At 40.9% G+C, this 16,448-nt stretch overlaps 1 protein-coding gene across 1 annotated transcript in view; it reads left to right on the top strand.

Annotated features, from left to right (window-relative positions):
- Positions 1–900: 900 nt before the first annotated feature.
- The window catches only part of WSCD1 (WSC domain containing 1), a 253,925-nt gene continuing 238,377 nt past the window's right edge, over positions 901–16,448 (top strand). The window contains exon 1 of the mRNA XM_066599620.1: positions 901–1,067. The gene's annotated coding sequence lies outside the window, so the exon portion shown is untranslated. The remainder of the gene's footprint in view (positions 1,068–16,448) is intronic.

Genomic DNA, 16,448 nt, shown 5'->3' with positions numbered 1-16,448 from the left:
CCCTGAAAAAGCAGATAAGATCGTGATCCCCTGCCGCGGCTGTGACAGCCGCAGCGGAGATGAAGAAAACCCCCTTAGTGATGCAAGGTTGTTTCCTTGTGAAAAAGCCTCGCATCCAGTGGTTTTCAGAAGGACTGCGAGGGCGATATCGGGCCCGATATTGCCCTCACCAGTGTGCAGGACCTCAAACTGAAATAAAACTGAAAAAAAGATTTTTTTCCCCTCATTGGGTTATAAAAAAAAAAAAACAGCGCTATTTTTTTAGGTGAAAAAAATTCCCGAAAAACTGACAGAATGGAAAAAAAAGAAGCCTTTCCGTTTTTTTTTAACCCCTTTAAAATCAATGGGGGGGGGGGGGGGGGGAGTGAAAGTTTTTTTTTTTACTTTTCATATCAGTTTCTCTCTGGGCTGAACTGACCCTAACGCTGGGGAGGAAGCAGCCTTATTATTATATCATACATGATTTTAATCTACTTTCCAACAAGATGCTGCATTTCTTCGCATGCTCACAATGTGATAATAGTAATTAGCTCTTCATCCCTAATGAGTGTTCTGCACCCATCGGCAGCAGCAGCTCCCCCATCTGTCCCGTCCTATGCCATACCTATGTCCTCCCCTCAGTGCTGATGAAGCTGGAGCCCCCCAGCCCTGCACCCGCTGGAGCTCCGGAGCCGTGCACAGTCCCAGGTGCGGCGGCGGCGGGGTGGCATCTGCAGCGCAGCTGTGCGGGCTCTGTCTCACCTCCTGCATCCCCTACGCTGTGGTCAGCAGTGGTCGCTAGGACCCCGCAGATGGCAGCGAGGGGATGGCAGCAGCAGTGAAGGGCAGCACTGAGCATGCGCGGATTGGGGCTTCTTGCTTGCTGCTCGGTTAGTTACTGATATAAACAGCTGGAGGTAGTGGAGCACACAGAATGCAGGCACAGAGCACTGTGTGACTACTGAGTACATCTCACCCTGTGCATGGGCACAAGAGGCTGGCATGGCATGCCACAGGGAGCTGGATTTAGCCTCTCATTCTGCATAGCCTATTGGAGTGTTACTTTTTCCTCCTCCTATAGCTCACAGGTAAGTTTTCTGTGTCCATCTGTGGATATCAGCGTACTCTTCTCTGCCAACTTGCACTATTTATGAATGCACTGACTGTTGTGCTTGGAATGTTACATTGTAGCCAAAGAGGCCACTTTTACATAGCAGTGTTTACAAATAATCTTATTCTGTGTTGGAAGGATTTGCTACAGGATTTCAGAATTTGTAATATAATAGCAGATACATTGAGGTTATAGTGAAAATGTGGCTTAATTCATCTCACATTGCTTTAAATAGTCAGAACATTGTATATTTTGGGCATTGGGTATAATAATAAATGCCATAATATGTCTCAATTGTGGTTAAAAAGTCTAATAATATACAACAAATATTTCCAACAGTCCTTTGCTGTAATTTAGTATACTTGAAAATGTCACTTTTTTTTTTAGTCTATGCGTCTTAAATAGTTTTTAGACATACCATAAGTGTCCCAAACTACATCAAAAAGTCTCAAAGTGCTTTATGGGATGCAAGCGAATGCGCCATGCCATAACTCTGAGCTACGATATTTCCCTCCACTTTTTATCCATCGTCCAATTAGAAGTAGAAAATGATTTTTTGGTATTCTTATATATTTTACATAGTGTATTAAGCCTTTTATTAAAGTTCAGCATCTGTCAGTAAGCGTGCTTTACTTCTATGCGCCTTTTCCTGTTGAATCAGCTAATGACACATTGTAAGTCTATTCAAACTCGTCACTATCATAGAGTATGCAGATTGTTCGCACTCATTGGCAGGCGCGGTTAGCTCTTTGTATTTATGATTCCCATCCATTGCACTCATTACCTTCCCATAAGCCTTCCCTGCTTTCCGACGTGTGACTGTTGATTATGGAAAAAAAAAGGCTATGTACAGTACATGGCTGACAGTATAGAAATAGAATGCAAATGATAATTGCAGATCATGAGCGCACAGGGCGAATAACTGTGTCTTGTTAAGGAAATGGGTTAAATGCAGCTATTTTTTAAGCTTTGCAGGGCGACAATTTGTCTTTTTTTCTGTATTGCATCTCCTTATGGGAGTTGTGTTTCTTTAAGAAGCCCAGGCTGCAGAGAACAGTACAATAATACATGTGAATGTAACACATTCTGAATGGTTATTTAACTCACTACGTGCCAGGGAGAGATGCCAGCCCTTATCAAGTCTCCTTAGTGCCAAGATTACCAATTTATGCTTCCAATGAGAAGTGTGTTTACGCATCATTTTAATGCTTTGTAGTACATTACTGAAAACCTGAAGTTTTCCTTATTTGACTAAGGCTTAGTCAATGACAAATAATCAAGACAATGTGATATATTTTCCAAAACTAAGTAGATTTTGCGCTAAACTTGCTAAAATCCATGGGGAAATCCATAATTTCTAAAATTGCTTAAAAAAAACATTGACTAGCAGAGAGGGCATCCATTAAGTCATTGTTCTAAATCATATTTAATCTCTCCATTACGTGTAGATTTTGATTTAGTGTTTCTGGGCAAGATTGTAAATTAACCTTCTTAAACAGTATATATAAAAAAATGATCTGGCAATGTGAATTATAGCGCAAAAAAAATATATTACCAATATATAATGAGCTCAAAGTGCCAGTTTGAAATTGCCTTACGGAAAGTTCTAAAATGAGAAATGATAATAATATGCATTAATTTGCTATTTGCCCTGAGAAAACAGAATATTATGGCATGACAGTGACAAAGAACATGACTAAAATTCTGGGAAACTGCCTTTTTTACTGCATAAACTTATTCTTTTGGCATTAGTATCATGATTGCTTATTACTGTGTGGCTTTTGAGCCTTGAACAAGCATAAAGGATAGGTGTAGCAGCAGAACTCGTGTTATATGTAGATCTATATGGGGCTAGTAGTAAACTATATGTGTCTTTATTTAATCCTAATTTGAAAGTTACATTATACCAATTTGGCATCTGAAGAGAAGCAAAATCTATAGCAGAGCAAATGGTTCATCCTGTTATTTATTACAATTGGTGTTGTGTTTTTACATCTATTTCTATGACTTTCCCTTTAAGCCATAAACTACTAGAATTCACCTATGTGGTACTTATGGGGCCAATGTTATGTTGTCATCTTCACAACAGTGGACAGGGTCAGATAGTCTCTAAAGTCCAGCTTCATATTGCATCCTTAAGTTCCTGGGATCCTTTTCTGAGAAGTATTCCCAAGCTATCTTTTTCACTGCTTTGTTTTGCTTTAACTTTCCTCATGAGCCGAACATAGTAGACTTACTGTTTGGAAAGATCAATCAGACACTCAGTGTAACACCCTGAGTCCAATGGTAGATGGCAGCCCATGAGCTATTGAAAACATTTATAGAGGCAGTCTTTTAGTCTCGTCACTTTACGTTACTCTGAGTTACATTAATAGGGTTGTATTGGTTACATTGTTTAGAGCCCAGTCTACATTTTGCATCTGATCTCCTTATTTTCTTATTAATCAGATTTTTCTGCTATGCTTTTAAATTGTTTCTAAGGATTCTACTTGTCAGTGAGGGATCAATAGAGATCTGTGCTCACACATCTCGAAGAATTCCCCAGTATGTGAATTTATAGGCTAGCTGGCTACTTGAAAGCTTATAGAGAACTGGTCTGTTGCCGCAATCAGGTAGTGGAGCTGGGGTGAAGTCACGGCATCAGCCCTGGCCCACATGCTCGTGCAAGTGGCAAAGGTGCTCTGTAATTTGGAGTTGGGCGCAATGAGTGCTATCTTCCTGTCACTGCAGAAGGCCCCTGAGGTGCCGTATGTCAGAAATTCCTTAGTGGGCTAGGTATGTCAGGTACCCTTTATGGCAACCCTTCTGCAACATCTCTTGTGATGTATGGATTGATTGGCCAACAGGGAGGTGTTTTCTCTAGCCAGCCAATCATCCATAATGAAAGTGTTTTTATTTTTGGCCCGCCTCTACATGGCCACTAGTTATTGTCCTCCCTAAACTGTTCAGCAAAGCAGCAGACTCCGGTCAGCTAGGTACTTGCAACTATTTAAACTGTTATATACATTACTATTTCCTACTGCATTGAACCTTTTCCCGTTCCCCGATCTAGGAACAGACTAAGCCCCCTTGGTAACTGATGTGGGGCTGTCCTTATCTGGGAAATCGCCTTGCTTCTAGGCAGGATTTGTCATACCAAAGTTGGGTAGGGATAACATTCTCAGTCTTGTAGTTCTTATTACTGTTATTTGCCCTATCTAGTTTTCCTACATTCTAGTGTTATAGTATGTCTGCGTTGGTCCTTTATGCATTTATTACATCTTAGTCTGATATGTTGGTGGCATCTATAAGGGACGACGTATTTGTGCCCTATACAAATATAACGCCATCACTTTTGTTTGTAGGCAATTCAGTAACCATGCTTTTAGGAAACTTTAGGTGCCCATACACCTCGAATAGCTGTTGGCTGAACACTTGTTTGGCCGGCAGCTAGACTTCCCATACACACGAACACTCAGTTTGGCTGAGCATTCTTATATTTTCCATGGACAGAGGAGAGTATTGGTACTTTTGCCAATAGTTACCCAAGTAATCATTCAAAAGAGCAATTACGGGTGACTGCTGTCCTTTTGTAAACATGGGACTCAACAGGGCAATCAAAAATCGTTCACTTATCGGAGTTGCTTAGTTTTTAGCTCACCTAAAAACCAAGCGACTGTTGGTTTGTTTAAGCAGGCAGTTGTTTATCTATGAATGACTGCATGTTTACTCTGAATTGAGGCGAACAACTGGCAGAGATCTCCGATACGCTGCACTTTCATTCAGTGAGCAATCAGCACTCCTGTGTGAAAGAACAGTAGCAATAATCATCCCATGTGAAAGTATCCTAAGCCCCTGCCAGATACCTCTGGTGGAGGTATATCTTCAGTGAGAACAAAAGGATAGGGCATTGGAATTCAATGTGCCATTTCCTTCTTTTCCCTGACATCAGCTGTCAGGGGAGAGTCAGGAAGCCTCCATGTACATATGATGGTAGTTCACTCTTGCTGAAATCATTGGGTTCAGACAACTTTTCCCTAATGTATATGGAGCCCTTCTATGATTCAAAGAAATTAAAAAACAAGGGTTTGCATCTAAAAGCATGTCCCTCAGATATTAGATACATGGCAGTTGCCTCCTTTAACATTCACAAGGCTTTAGAAAATTATTCGGGCTATCTTGTATTATTTGATTAATTATCTGGGGGCACACCTGAGATGTAATAAGAAAACTCCTGTATCACAACTTACTGAGCATCAGATTTTTCCAGAACCTCATTATGATTAGTGCTAAAAAACTGATATTGTCGCAGTAAAAAAAAACAAAAAACTTCTCTATAGGCACATGCCCTGGCAATCAATTGAAAGTACAACTCCTTGTAATCTGCTGTTATAGACACTAAATGTTGTTCGGACATACATAGTATCAGTATTATAATACTATTATAATAGTTTACTGCCAAGTATATTATTACATGCCATGTAATATGACAGAGCTGGAGCAGTCTTTTGTACTCGGCTGTAACTGGACAGGGGTTGTCTTTATGAGACTACTCTTATAGCAAGCAAAACAAAAGCTGACAAGTGTTCTTTGAAGTTACCTGTTACCACCAGGCCCGAATCGTGGTTTGTGAAGGCCCCTTGGAAAACTTGTGTGGGAAAATGAAAAGTAGCACTTGCACAAAACTGTCTCGATTTTAGCGAAGTAATACACTGGACAATGCCAATTCAGAGTGATATGTCAAAAGTTTTACTTAGTGGAGGTTCCACTGCTGAGACCCACGCTGATCGCTACAATGATTGAGCTGCAGTGCTTACCTAAGCACTGTTCCCGTTCAGCTGTCTTTGTTGCTTGCAGCTCCTCTCGACAGCTGAAGACAAACTCATAGAGGTCTATAAACTTCTTCTATACACCTCTATGCATCTGTCTTCAGTTGCCCAGAGAAGCCAACAGGCAGTGGAGACAGCCAGAGGGTCACGGTGCTTGGGTGTTCCTCTGACATGTCGAAAGTTTGTAAAAAAATAAAATAAAAAAGTTACTCTTTAAATGGGGTTTTCTGACTTAGTTATTTATATTGTCTTGGGCCCCTGCGCTCAAAATTATATAAAAGAGGTATGCTCACCACGGCGCTGACCAAATTTTGGCAGTCTGGCATAGCATCATCTGACTGGTGACGTCACCTCACCACAAGGTCTGGTGACATCCCAATAACCTGTCATGTGGGCTTGTAATGTAGAAACCTCTGACAGGTTTATAGAATGACTTCAATGATGTCCTTGTCAGGCCTTCTATTGGTTGCATCCTCCCAATGTTACCCACTGCCACCAATTACCTCAGGGAACTCCTTTAAGCCAATGATGAGAAAGGATTGTAGTGGCCTTTGGGGCAATTGCATTTTTTGTCAAGCTTATATCCAGCCCCAGTCATAAGGAGAACTTTACTTTATCTTAGAACATTGAAAAGATGCCCTAATAACATTGAACTAGAATGTGCAAAACAGTCATTAAAATTCCAGTTGGATGGAGATGTCAGAAGAGCCTTGTGACACCCTGTGATCCAGAATGCATTTAGAAATGGAAAATGCTCAGTTAGTAAGCAGTCTGGGGTCACTGCCACTTTTCCTGGCCATGGTTGACACTCAGGGTGGGTACATTTACTAAACGTAGTGTTTTTGCTTTTACTTGTTCAGTTATCTACAATACAAATGACTGTTGATTAGAAAGAGGTAAACATTGCACCTAGTAGTTTTCATGCAAAACATTAAATAAGTTGTCTAATTACTAGCTTTTTTGCTGCAGGAATCATACAGCTTTGTACATTGCGCAGTAGCCCATGTTGGTACTGCAGGCTCAGTCTTACCATGGTTCCCTAAAAATAAGACCCACCCCAATAGTAAGCCCTACCCTGTTTTTCATGGGTAGAGGGGCCTGAAATATAAGCCCTCCCCCCAAAATAAGCCCTAGCTACACTACATGGGGAAAAAAGCTATAATCACCTAGTAGACGGCCTGCGGTAGCCTCCGTTGCTGCTGCAGTCTTCCATGTACTCCTGAATGCCGACAGAGCATTTCTTCTTGGTAGCGGGGCTTGAATACCCCGCCCCCAGCAACCGATTGCTCTGATTGGTTTATTGAGCGCCGTATCAGCCAATCAGATCCGGTGCTCGATTAACCAATTACAGCCACTCAATGATGTCCTTCAATGGACCTGAACACCGGCTGTAGGTGAGTATTAAGACACCCCCAAAAATAAGACACTGTGCCTCTTTAGGGGGGAAAATTAATATAAGACAGTGTTTAATTGTCAGGGAAACGTGGTATTAACTTGAATATGACTCAACCTGCAGTACCAACCTGGGCCACTGTGCAATGTACAGAAGACAAAACTGCTAGAAATGAGACAACCCCTTTAAGGAGCTTAGTAGATTGTTCACAAAAATATGAGTATTCTAGGGAGACATTATAAATCATTTGTTTCCCCTTACGTGAAATAAACAATAAGGTTTACTTAATTTCACAAGAAACCTATGTCTTGTCAGTTGCGAATTGGGGCCTCTGTAGATTGGACTTGTTTTTCTAGCGCATAACATGATGATGATGATTATCCGTTCAGTTGAGGCCAACTTTTAATCACTTTATGGATCATCGTTCTCCAAGCTTTCCTATCCTTGACCACTTCTTTTAGTTCTTCCATGTGCCTGTTTGTATCTGCCTTGATTGCATGTTCTTTGGCGTCCGCTTGTTTGGAACCCACTAACTATGCAGCACATCACACAATTGTTCAAATTTAAATTTGGGAAACTTGGAGACCAAGTTCCTCAAACCACACTTCGACTATTTTTTACAGTATGGGAGATAGCATTATTCTGCTGAAAGAGCCCACTGCCAGTGGGAAATATCAAAGCCATCAAGGGTCACACTTGGTCTGCAACACTATTTAGGTAGGTGGTACATGTCAAAGTAACATCCACATAAAGGCAAGGACCCAATTTTTCCCAATAGGATGATGCCCAGATTATACTCCGCTAGCTTATCTTCTTTTCACAATATATCCTAGTACGATCTCTTTCTCCAAGAAGCAACATTCACACACACACCCAGTCATCCACGTAACGTGAAAGAAAAATGATTCGACCAGGCCTCCTTCTGTTATTACTTCCTGGTCCATTTCCGATGTGCAAATACCCAATCTAGGCATTGTTTCGGTGGACAGATGTCACTATGGGCACTCTGACTAGTCTGCAGCGATGCAACTGTAGCACACTATAATTGCCTATGTGTTCGGACATCTTCCTATCATAGCCAGCAGTGAGTTTTTCGGCAATTTGCGCTGCCGTAGCTCTTCTGTGGGATTGCATCAGACAGGCTAACCATTCCTTCTTCTGCATCAATGAGCGCTGGACACCTATGAGCACTAGTTGTACTGTCTTGGACAACTTTTGATTGGTGCCAGGAACACCTCACAAGACCTGCTGTTTCGGACATGCTCTGACGCAATCATCTTGTCATCACAATTTGTCCCTTGTCACTTGGATGCTTATACTTGTCCAATTTTCCTTCTTTCAACACATCAACTTCAAGAACTGACTGTTCATTTGCTGCCTAATATATTCAACCCTTTGACAGGTGTTATTGTCACAATATACATAATCAGTACTCTTCTCTTCACCTGTCAGTGGTTCAGTGCTATGGTTCATCGGGTACATGCAGTACATTTGCTGCATAGCTGAATGTGCTGTTTAAGGCATATCTCGCAGGAATTTTTGTTTAATTTTCGAAAACGGTGTATGTAATTATATTGAACATTTTCTACTGCGTGCATTAAGAGGTTGGTGCTTCATTTATTCAGTATGGAACACTGATCCTCCATTCCTCTAACAAAGTAAAAACTGCAATGAATTTCATTTTTACATTTACCTTCATATAATGATGCCTTTTAGAAAATACATAGAAAAAAAAGTCCCACCTAGAGCATTCTGTGTTTTGAAACAAAAGCCACTGACCTTGAAAGAAAAACAGCAGCACAAGTGAATAAAATGCAACATAAAATGCAATGTTTAGGGCTACTACCCACTAGCATTTTTTTAAAGCTGCGTTTTTTAATGCAAATGTCAATGGACTTTCTAATGTTAAAATGCATCGCAAGTTTGTGCTTTGTGATTTTTGTGCGATGCGTTTTTAACATAAGAAAGTCCCATTGACATTTGCGTTAAAAAAATGCAGCATTAAAAAAACGCAAGTGCGTTGGAGCCCTATAGTGCGTTTTATATTTCCCTATTGGTTTTTAAAGAACATCTGGCGACAGCATGTTTTTTTGTGGGTTTTTTTGTGCGGCTTTAAAATGCCAGGGGGAGCCCAGGGTGGCAGTGCCAATGTGGTTCACTTTTTATGGTGCAGGGCAACCCGCTAAATTATTATGCCGTCATTAATAGGTTGCTGGTCTGCATGGTGCACTACATGTATCATAAGGTTTGCCACTTTGTATCCACTCTGTGTGGGAGTATACACCAAGCAGCTACCCCCCTCTATATCAAAAAGGCAATGTGAGTGGCTGTTTCATCGGTGTCCCTTACAGGTGCAATCAGCTCCCTCATTTGGTAGTTTGCTGCCTGCATGTTTGAAGAGTTGCAGTTCTCTGCCCTCCTTAGTCAGTAAGTATACGGCCATTTTCTGTGAATGTTTTTTTGTTTTTTTTTTGCTTTTAAATAAGGAAAAAGCACCAACAAAATTGCTGTGAAACCACCCTTGTAGGAGAAATGGAACTCTGATTCCTATTTAAACATATTAGATCCCAGTATTTTTAGTAGTATTCAGTAACATTCAAAGGTCTTTCCTTGGTTAAAATCATGTAGATTAGGTACAAAGATAACGTCACCTTTTCTGTTTCTTCTTCCTCGTCTTGCAATGTAAGGAAGGAGCAGAATCTGCACAGTATCACACTTATCTCTTTTATCCTTGGCCTAGCCAAGACACAAGAATTCTTGCTCCTGTGTATAGTTTACGGAGTGATCACCTATTGGTTCGCAAAGGAGGTACATGTAGGAGTCACAATGAATACTTCAAACTTCAGTTATATGCCAATTACTTGGACACAAAAAAGTGAATGTCAGAAGTTCCCTAACTAATGATACATTGTGGTTCATTTGACTTGACCAGATTTCATGTTGACGTGATCGTAGACCGGTCGCCAGTAAAGAGGAAGAAAGGTATCTCAATTTCAAAAGAATTTCAAAATATAATTATTAATGCAAAATGCACAAAAATTATGGCCAGACCATTGTATAGAACATCATATTCTGATGCTCTGTGCACCAGTCAGTGTCTCTACCCTGGATGTGTCACTGACAGGCTTGCATACAGAATGTCACAGAGCAGCTGATGTCACTTAGTCTTGAGTGGAGGAGAGGACATGCTCCTCCACCACCTTAAATGTACATGGATATACTTGTCTGGCCAACATCGCTAGTCATGTTGTAAGGCCCATTGAAATGTTGGATGATGACTCCATAGGGTAGCTGCTATTTCAGTAAGTGGTGTTATGGAGGATTATTCTATCACTGATTGGCATTTCTCTACTTATCATAGACAATGAAACCCATTGCACTAGTGTGATCAGAGGAGTATTCACATGTTTCTTTTTTCTTGAAGTTAGATGTGTTACATATCAAAGAAAAGGGTATTGATATGAAAATTAAACTTTTTAAGAAATACTCAAAATTTACAGACCCACGAACAAAACAAAGTCCAGAAATGCACCCCGTTGAGTAGATCACACTTGTATTCGGTATAGCACAGCACCAGTACAGAAACTGCATCTGAAATAATCAAACACAAAAAAGAAATGATCCATATTGCAGGCCAAGATCTCATTCTCTTCAATGCAAGCAGGGCATGCAATACCAAGCCTGAACACTGCAGTGGGAACGGAGCTGTCCGCTTCCTGCAGAAATCAGCTCAGTACAAGAGCACACAGGCCCAGCAAACAACTGATTGTCAGGGGTCTCTGGCAACGTACCCATATCAATCCACTATTGGCGACCTATTCTGCTGATAGTCCATCAACAGTTTACAACTGGACTTTAACTTTACAGGGGTTTTCAAACTAAATACATTTATGAACTATCCGAAGGATAGGTAATAAATATGTGATCAATGATGGTTTGACAGCTGGGACCTCGAGTGATCATGAGAACAGCGCTACCCCAAGTGAATGTGCACATGTGTGGCTAGCACTGCACTCACTGTCTGTCAAGATCTCTATCAGTCTGTTAGAAATGAATAGAGCCATAGTCATATATTGGCACCACAGCTGCACTCACTTGACAGACTCAGGGACTGCTGTTTTCATGAGTTCTGGGGGTTCCAAAGGTTGGATCCCCAGTGATCATACTTTTGTCACCTATTCTATGATAAATGTATTTATTAGGGAAACTCTTTTAAATAATTAGTTGCTAATTAATAAATAAATAAATAAAATTATGCTTTTATTAGTTTATCACCACAAACAAGTAGTCTGCATGGACCGCCACTTCACAGCTGTGTTGTTTGCTTTTTTTGTTTTTTTCTTCTACTCTCCTCTGCAGTCTTCTGGTCAAATACAGATCAAGGTTTGGCAACTATTTAGTAAAATAGTTTTTTGAAGCCAACTTACATTAGGTGTTCAATTGTGACGTACGTCTGTTTGATTTTTAAAGCTGATGTTCAAGTAGAAATACCGGTAAAGTAAACTGCAATTGTCCATATGCTAAGCAAACCTGCAGAGTGAATAGAGCCATTCTCACAATTAACTTTTATGTAGCTCAGTCAAAAGACTAGATCAGTGGAAGGACTCTCCATCATCTCTTCTTTCGACTAAGATGTATTTGTACCTAGTTTTTGATTGGCTTCCAGCATTTCATTAACTGTAATTTGTGAACACTTATAGTTCTTATTTCCTGCTGTCGAGCGGTTTCCTCACTTCATTGTTCTTCGGTATTGATTGTTGTTCTTCTGGATAACAAAATTTTGTCAGTGGGGAAACAATGCTAATCAAATTACGTGTTTCTGCCCCGTCCTCGGAACGCACTTCAATAATACTCCATAAATAATAAAGCCACTGTGGATAAGGCTTGTATGAAAAAATACCATCAAATTACTATTTGTTTAATATAGATATAGCAAAGTAGTTGATGTTATAGCTAAATTAGGCCAGGGCTGATCTTAACCACATCTGGAAGCCTTCTCCAAAAGGTCAAAGCCAGTAATGACACACTATAGGGCTGAGTCTGCATGGCAGCCAGGGATGGTGTCACATGTTGCTTGATATTTTGGCTCCCAATTGTCAGAGTTCTCATCAGAAGTTACAGAAATTTGTCATCCCCAGGGTCATAGAAGGGTTTTTCTTCAGCCAAGACAGAGGATGAGTTCACAATTGTTACCCTGTGTTTAAATATCTTGGCCAAAAAAGAGTTGCCCCGCCATTAAACAGAGTTCAGCAATGTGCATTCCTATTGGTTCCTCTGTTATAAAAGTGACTTTCTATGAGACTGTCTTCTTGTATTAGGCCTGCCGCATTTCCCCGATAATAAGCCCTCACCCGAAAATAAGCCCTAGATAGGATACATGTAAAAAACATACTCGCCTAGCAGCCAGCGTTTGAGTCCCTCACGATGGCCTGCCATGTCCTCCATCACGCCAACAGAGCAGTTCTCCCTGGTAGCGGGGCTTGAATACCCCACTTCTAAGCTAATAGTTTAATTGGTTAATTGAGAGCTGCGTCAGCCAATGAAAGCTGGTGCTGGATTAACCAATCACAGCCATTCAATGATGTCATTCAATAAATGGCTGTGAATGGTTAATTGAGCGCCGCTCTCTTTGGCTGACGTGGCGCTCGATTAACCAATCAGAGCATTAGCTTGCTGGAAGTGGGGTATTAACACCCCGCTACCAGGAAGAACTGCTATGTCGGCGTGAAACAGAACACGGCAGCCTGCAGCAGCGCTGCACGCCATCCAGAGGGACCCGAACGCCGGCTGCCAGGTAAGTAGTATTAGAAACCCCCCGTTAATAAGACACTGTGCCTCTTTTATTTTCGGGGAAACACGATATTACATAAATGTTTCATTATATCATATGTAAATTGTGAATGAAGGGGGAATTCTGGTACACATAGGGCCATATGCACACGGGTGGGTTGGATTCCGCATGCAGAATCCCTAAGTAGAATCAGACCCTGCCCGCTGTCGGCAAGCCATCGGACATGTGTAATACAGAATTTTTTTTTTTTTTTAAATAGCTGCTTTTCTCGCATTGTTGCCATTGTGGAAGGGCGCGGATTGGACTTTAATGGAAGCAGTCTGCGCGGAATCCACGCTGGAATAGGACATGCTTCGATCTTCTTTCCCAGAGCAGAAAATCGCAATTGATTTCCGCTCGTGGAGATGGAAAAGTGATTTTGCATAGCATGTCTATGGGCAGTATTTGCTGCAGAATCCATAGGCAGACGCCCGCTCTGGATTCTGCAATTAAAATACACCCGTGTGCGTTCGGCCTAAGGATGTGACCTTCTGGATTTTTTTTGTAATTTGTGAAGATAATATACAGTATGCACTGGGATAGGGCATTCTGCTTTCCAATGACCATACAATCATTATGGGCTTTTATAGCATCACTTTATAAACATCCTGTTCAAGGAGCCATGAAACATGCAACATATGGTAAATATGGTGACTTCCTGCTGAAGAAGCCTTGACTGCATAAGGGTGCTGGGCCAAGCAGGCAGGCACTGTAGTTCCCATACACTGAACATTGCAATAGCACCTGCTAAAGCAGAATACTATAAGCATGTTATAGGTGCTCCTTCGTAAATGATCACTGAGCTTTCAGCAAACTTTGCATAAGTCCATAAAGTACAGGCGAATGTGATAAACTTTGTAATACATCATATCATAGTTAAATTTTTCTTTCTACACTTGTCGGGAGTTCCCAAACTATGTACTCAGTCTGATAATGGCTAAAGTTAGAGATGGAAAGGCCTGGAAAAAAAATGGAAAAATTGGGGAAAAAACATTTTTTCCCGTTTTTTTCCAAAGCCATTTTTTATGTTATATAGTTTGAATACCATGTCATAGATATATTATTTATCATTGAAAAGAACATATTCTACACACTTTCCCCCCCCCCCCAATTTTTCCAGAAAAAAAGACTTTGGAAAACAACTTGTTTTTCTTCCCAATTTTTCTGTTTTTTTCCAGGCCTTCCTATCTCTAGCTAAAATATATTTTTTGATAGAAAACATGGACTAACAGATCACTGAAAAAAGAGATTACAAACCGCCCATAGAAGTTTATGAAGAGGAAAACGGGAAAGTGGGAAGAGAAGTTGAGTGAGAGAAGAAACACACAGAGAAACTACTGCGGCTAATAGTGTTTTGCTGTCTTACAGGCCCTGGATTTGCATCTAAATTGCTCAATACTTCTCTATAATGTCTTCCATGCTGCTGCTTCTCTTTATGTGAGAGATAGTGATAGGAGAACAGTCTCTCTTCTGTGTGTGTGCAATGTATAGAAGACATCATAACCACTAGTCTCCACTCACCAGCTGAGGAAATCTGAGAATTAGAGTGCATTCAGACGAGTGTGTGCTGGTGCGTACATAGGTGTGCACAAAACTGGCGCACCCACATACGTGCACAAACACCCGTGAATGCAGATACGTGCAGCATTGCTTTCAATGGGGCCGTGGCTGCTGCTAGCGGCCCTATTGAATGCAATGGTCTGCCAGTAAGCCCTGCAGTGATTTTCAGGTAAGCGCTTTAAAGGCTTATATTTAAAGCCCTTCCCTGAAAATCATTGCTATCTGGTGTAAAAAAAAAATATAACATAGTAACATAGTATGTTAAGCTGAATGAAGACAATATCCATCTAGTTCAGCCTGTTTCAACCCCTAGTTGATCCAGAGGGAGGCAAAAACTTCATTACAGTGACGGGACCCAAGCGGCTAGACGCGCCTGAGCCCTGGCAGCGGTGGAGAGGTGAGTATATATATTTTTTTATTTTTTACACCAGATAGGATTGATTTTCAGGGAAGGGCTTATATTTAAAGCCCTTCCCCAAAAATCACTGCCAGGGTGCCGGCATCCTATTGCTTTCATTGGGGCTGCCGGCAGCAGCGGCCTCATTGAAATCAATCGGAGAACTTTGTGATCCTCTGCCACAGCTGTGACAGCTGTGGCAGAGGATTCTTTACTCCCCGTGGGGAGTCCCCTTGTCACTGAACACTGTGACAGTGCTGTCACAGTGTTCAGTGATGAAAGGACTCCCCGCGGGTAATATTGACGTGCATCACGGACCTATGGCTCACGCATGTCCTATGTTTTGTAGATACGTGCGTTTGCACGCCTGTAAAACACGGACATGTGAACACACCATAGGGAACTAATGGTTCTATTAAATGCGTGGTTATGTGCGCACATATGTACGCACATAAACACGCTCGTCTGAATGCATCCTTAGGCTAAAGCTAAACGGCGACTTTGAGGTTGCGTGACCAAAGATCGCTGTGTAGCACTGGAACATTGTATTGCCATTGAACTGAATAAAGTTGCATTACGAGCCGAGTTACAATTTTTGCAATAGCAACGTCATGGTCGTGGTAACCTGTGGCTTGCAGTTGGGCTGAATTGATTTTTTTTTAATAGAAACCCCCATAGTGGCCAATGTCCTGAGCTTTAGAGATAGAGCCCGCAGAGGGGAAAATTGTTTATATGACAACCAAAAAATAGTACTATTTCTCAACTGCACACAACACTTTGAGTTAGTTATAGATTCAGTTAAATATTTGTTAAAACATATTTTTTTTGTTTCTGATGATGATTTTTTTTTTTTTTTTGCAATCACGTGAAGCCCTGGTGGGTGCAATATTTTCCCCCCTCCCTGGCCGGGATTTACATGTCATGGTGGAAGGAAAAATATATTTTTTTCACCCAGTAACTGGTTTTCTGATTTAATATTTTGCCCGGGAGATATATACCAAATTTTATTTCATATATAAACCACAATGACAACAATTTGAAGTCTACCTAGAGTCATCATTATACCAAAATTTAATTTCTTGATGTAATGTTATTAGGGAATCCAAATGAAAATAAGGGTTATAACATCTTTATTTTGTAAGCTTTCATCAGGCAACAGCATTTTATATGCGGAAAGCTCACACCCGGGACATACATTAAAAGCTGTGCAGGTAGGTGAATTAATCAGAATTAATTGGGTATGCACTAGGGAAATAGTTTATAAGAAACATGAACTTGCTGCAATCAATAGATTAAAACATCAGGGTTATCATCATTGGTCTCTCAATCGTGCCGCTAATATTGTAGCAAACAAAACCGGATTGATCTAT

This window comes from Eleutherodactylus coqui, chromosome 4 (assembly GCF_035609145.1).
Source record: "Eleutherodactylus coqui strain aEleCoq1 chromosome 4, aEleCoq1.hap1, whole genome shotgun sequence".
Lineage (NCBI taxonomy): Eukaryota > Metazoa > Chordata > Amphibia > Anura > Eleutherodactylidae > Eleutherodactylus > Eleutherodactylus coqui.
Note: the sequence above shows the minus strand (reverse complement) of the source record. Positions and strands in the feature narration are given on the sequence as shown.